Source organism: Triticum aestivum, chromosome 3B (assembly GCF_018294505.1).
Source record: "Triticum aestivum cultivar Chinese Spring chromosome 3B, IWGSC CS RefSeq v2.1, whole genome shotgun sequence".
Classification (NCBI taxonomy): Eukaryota; Viridiplantae; Streptophyta; class Magnoliopsida; order Poales; family Poaceae; genus Triticum; species Triticum aestivum.
Window position 1 is genome coordinate 558,023,065 of NC_057801.1, and position 5,384 is coordinate 558,028,448.

A 5,384-nucleotide genomic window follows, 5' to 3' on the forward strand; every position below is an offset into this window, starting at 1 on the left:
ACTGGGGAAGCCGGAGGGTCCAAGAAGGGGAAGACCCTTCTGCCGGACTACGCCCCCGACGCCGAAGACGACGGGGGGGAATGGCCATCCAGGGTCAAGCCCCTGGCAAAATCGTGAGTGTCCGGCTATCCGAATGACTTATTGCACTCCTTTATTATTCGATAGCTTCTAATGCCGAATCTAATTATGCAGTCCGCCCAGAGCTCAGCTTGGCGATTCGTCGAGCGGCTCTTTGAATTCGTCGGACGTGAATAGCGCTTCACTTCCGACGGCCTCCTCCCCTCTCCCTACAAACGACGCTGAGGTGGAGTCCCGTAGGGGACAAAACCAGGAGGAGGTGGTCCTGGAGGTGCCACAAGGCGACCTTCCAGACTCCAGGCCCAAAGGGGGTAAAGCCCCAGAGGGACCTAAGTCCGGCCCGGGGCCGGACACTGCTCCGGAACCATCAGTGGTTCCAGAGTCCGACAGGCGGCGCCTTCATAAGAAGGGCAAGCCTGCGACGCCGGCGACTTCCGTCCACCCGGAGGCGCCGGACAATTTGCTGGAGGCGCTTAACGGCGCCTCCATCGACGAGGAACACCACACTATTATGAGTCCGGTGATTCAGAAGGTTCAGTCCGCCAAGAGCAGGCTGACGGAAGCCTGTACAAGCCTATTAACGGGCTTTGAGGTATGTGTTCAAAAACATATATAAAAAATATTATCGCATAGACAGTAGCCCCTTATGCTCAGTTAGGTGTTCAGAAAGAAAAGCCGAGCTGAGGATCTAAAAAGATATAAGCAGGAGTCTAATAGAAATATGTCAATATGGGAATGCAGGCTACGCTGCTGACCTCTGCCGCACTGACTGCGGAGGTCAATGCATTGAAGGAAAGCCTCGAGCGGTCCAAGAGCGAGCTCGGCTGTGCCAAGAAGCAGCTCGAGGATAAAGAGGGTACATAGTACCTCCTATAAATGTATATAGAAATACTTGGTTGCAAAATAAGAACATGACCAACGTTAATGTTGCAGGAGCCACGACCGAGGTGGCGACCCTGAAAGAGGCGGTCTCCAAGGCCGAAAAGAGTGCGGCCTTGTAGCGCACCGAGCGAGAGAAGAAGGAGGCGCGGGTGGCAGAGGTGCGGCAAGAGCTCCAGGCTCTCGTGGAAAAACACGAGAGTTTGGAGCGTGACTCGAAGACTCGAGAGTCCGAGCTTGCCTTGGCTCTTGAGAGTGCCAAGACCGCTAAGGCCGAAGCCCAGAAGGCCCTTCAGGAGATCGAGGCGATGAAGAAGATAGCGGCGGGTAAGACATTCTTTATGCAAAGCAAAAATATAAAAGTTAATTATCTGCTACTTACCCGAACCTGGAGCTCTCCATGAGCGTTCGCCGATCTGCCCCGTAGTGTGTCTGATGCTGCCGCATACTACCGAGCCGAAGAGGGGAGCTCGACGGAAAAAGTGTTCTGGTCTCAGTATGCTGAGGCCGAACATCCGGTGCCCCTGAGTGACCAGCTGAAGCTGCTGGTCGAGCTCCACAAGGTGGCCGAACAGGCCATGAAGGGCCTCATAGCTCGGCTGTGGCCTGGAGAAGTCATGCCTGGGAGCTACTTCGGTCTGGTGCGGCGGCTGGTGGACGTGTGTCCGTGGATTGAGGTCGTCAAGCGCTCCGTTTGTATTGAAGGTGCCCGTCGGGCCCTTGCCCGTGCTAAGGTGCACAGGGGCAAGCTAGATGCGGAGAAGCTGTTGACGAACGCGCCACCGCCGGGCAAGGAGTATCGTACGCTTGAGATGTATTATAATGACGTTCTGAAGGGTTCCCGCCGTATAGCGGATGAGTGCTCCAAAGATGTAATTTTTGAGTAGACTCGCATTTGTTATCCTGCACACTGAAGCTTTGTTCATATGCGTGAAGCAATGCTTGTTAATTTAAAATATTACCTTCTGTGCGGCCGTTTATCAAATCTGAGAGATGCAAATCGTCGGCTTCGGCCCCCATGCCACGAGTGCTGGGGTGTTCGGGATAAACCTGAGTGCTCTTGTTCCCATTCTTGGGTCCATCTAGGGAGGCGTTCAGCACAACAAACTAGGCCGTCAGACTTATAATGCTTTATCACTCTCATTTAGCCATAGAATTCTATAATTTTAAATTTTGGCGAAGCCCCTAGTATTCGGAAGACCGAGTTCGGGGCGCTATCCACGCCTAGGCCGGATAAGTCCGGTTCCTCGCTCGAAGCGGCATAAGTCTTTAAGGACTCGAAGAAACCTCGGGAACAGCGACCGGTCTCTCGCACTATCATGATAGTCAGTTTTAGCTTTCTCTACTGAGGTGTTAACCCAGCTCAACTGGGGCATAATCACAGTAGTTCTCCTAGAGCTACCTTAGCCAACAATGCGGAATATAAGGTACCAAAACAAAGGAGCCGGGCAAACCCAACTATTGACCAAAGACATGATTCGGAGCCGATGCATATAGTGCTATATTCGGGGTGCCGCACTCGTGAGAGTGTTCGGTCTTCTCACACCATGTTATGGGGTGTTGTAAGCCCCTGGTGTATTGTCCGCACCAAAGTGTACGGTTGCAGAATGTCATGATGAACATATTTGTATATAAAAATATATAAGTACAATAATAGGTAAGAGCTATATATTGTTTATTAAAAAAGGGCTGCTGCGAAAGCAGAACGACACAAGAAGTGGGGTAAGCCAGAGATGGGAGTATTTGACATATTCCCCTCCAGGGGCAAGCTACGGGATTGTAAGTAAAACAGGTATTAAACTCGTGTTAGAGACCACCTAGACTTTTGACGTGGCTTGCTCCCTCCCTGGCTGTTGCATCGTTGATTCGGCGAGTGTATTGCCGGACAGGCCTTCCGAATAGTTGGGTCCTGAAAGTGTGTAAAAAGGAAAACGGCGAAATAGGGAGCCCCTTAGTGCGGTTGAGCCGCCTTCTGGGCGTGCCGTTGTTGTGCCCCTCCCCTTATGCCCATGGTATCTCTAAGGCGTAATTATGTACGCGTGGTACCAGTATCGCCGTTTGGCGGGGGACTGGGGTTGGGTCCGCACTGCTATGCTTTCTCGGAACGTGCCAGCCGGATTTGTTGGAGGTTACTTCAGGCTCGCTTGATGTTGTCCGGACGTTTGACGCCTGGATTGTAGAACTGCCTTGAGAGGCTACTCTGTACTTCCGCCGCCAGGGCCGCCGTGTGCTCCTCCGTTCAGAGAGAGCGTTCGGTGTTTCCATTTACCGGGATGACTCCGCGAGGTCCTGGCATCTTGAGCTTGATATATGCATAGTGCGGCACCGCATTGAATTTTGGAAATGCGGTTCGTCCAAGCAGGGCGTGATAGCCGCTGCGGAATGGGACTATGTCGAAGATTAACTCCTCGCTCCGGAAGTTATCCGGGGATCCGAAGACCACTTCGAGTGTAACCCAGCCTGTACAGCTGGCTTCTACACCTGGTATGACACCCTTGAAGGTTGTCTTTGTGGGTTTAATCCTTGAGGGATCGATGACCATTTTTCGCACTGTGTCCTGGTAAAGCAGGTTCAGGCTATTGCCGCCGTCCATTAGGACTCTGGTAAGGTGAAACCCGTCGATAATTGGGTTTAGGAGTAGTGCGGCGAATCCGCCGTGACGGATGCTGGTGGGATGGTCCCTTCGATCGAAGGTGATCAGGCAGGAGGACCATGGGTTGAACTTTGGGGCGACTGGCTCCACCAACGCATAGACGTCCTTGAGAGCATGCTTCCGCTCCCTTTTGGGGATGTGGGTTGCGTATATCATGTTCACCGTCCGAACTTGCGGGGGAAATCCCTTCTGTCCTTTGTTGTTCGGCGGCCGGGGCCCCTCCTCGTCATCGCTATGTAGCCCCTTGTCCCTGGTTTCGGCGCTTAACTTGCCTGCCTGCTTGAACACCCAAAAATCCCTGTTGGTGTGATTGGCTGGCTGTTCGGGGGTGCCGTGTATCTGGCACGAGCGATCGAGTATCCGGTCTAAGCTGGATGGGCCCTGAGGGTTTCTTTTGAATGGCTTCTTCCGCTGACCCGGTTTAGAGCCTCTGAATCCGGCATTGACTGCCATATCTTCAGTATTGTCACCGTTAATGCGGCGCTTATGCTTGTTGCGACGTGACCTGCCGTTGTTATCCTTGGTATCCGAATTGTCGGGGCTCTTGGTTAGGTTATTGCTACGAGCTAGCCAGCTGTCTTCTCCCGCACAAAAGCGGGTCATGAGTGTTGTGAGGGCTGTTGGGGAACGTTGCAGAAAACAAAATTTTCCTACGGTTTCACCAAGATCCATCTATGAGTTCATCTAGCAACGAGCGATTAGATGCATCTACATACCTTGTAGATCGCGAGCGGAAGCGTTCAAAGAACGGGGATGATGTAGTCGAACACGACGTGATCCAAATCACCGGAGATCCTAGCACCGAACTGACGGCACCTCCACGTTCAACACACGTACGGAACAACCACGTATCCTCCTTCTTGATCCAGCAAGGGGGGAGGAGAGGTTGAGGGAGATGGCACCAGCAGCAGCACGACGGCGTGGTGTTGATGGAGCTGCAGTACTCCGGCAGGGCTACGCCAAGCACTATGGAGGAGGAGGAGGTGTTGGAGAGGGAGAAGGAGGCAACCAAAGGCCAAGGTATGAAGTCCCTCCTTTCCCCCACTATATATAGGAGGGCCAAGGGGGGGTGGCCATCCCTAGGAGATCCAATCTCCTAGGGGGGCGGCGGCCAAGGGGGGTTTCCCTCCCCCCCCAAGGCACCTAGGAGGTGCCTTCCCCTCCTAGGACTCTTCCCCCTTCAAACCCTAGGCGCATGGGACAATGTGGGGCTGGTGCCCTTGGCCCATGTAGGCCAAGGCGCACCCCCTACAGCCCATGTGGCCCCCCGGGACAGGTGGACCCACCCGGTGGACCCCCGGGACTCTTCCGGTGGTCCCGGTACAATACCGATAACCCCGAAACTTGTCCCGATGCCCGAAACAGGACTTCCCATATATAAATCTTTACCTCCGGACCATTCCGGAACTCCTCGTGACGTCCGGGATCTCATCCGGGACTCCGAACAACATTCGGGTTACTGCATATACATATCCCTACAACCCTAGCGTCACTGAACCTTAAGTGTGTAGACCCTACGGGTTCGGGAGACATGTAGACATGACCGAGATCGCTCTCCGGTCAATAACCAACAGCGGGATCTGGACACCCATGTTGGCTCCCACATGCTCCACGATGATCTCATCGGATGAACCACGATGTCGAGGATTTAATCAACCCCGTATGCAATTCCCTTTGTCAATCGATATGTTACTTGCCCGAGATCCGATCGTCGGTATCCCAATACCTCGTTCAATCTCGTTACCGGCAAGTCACTTTACTCGTACCGTAATGC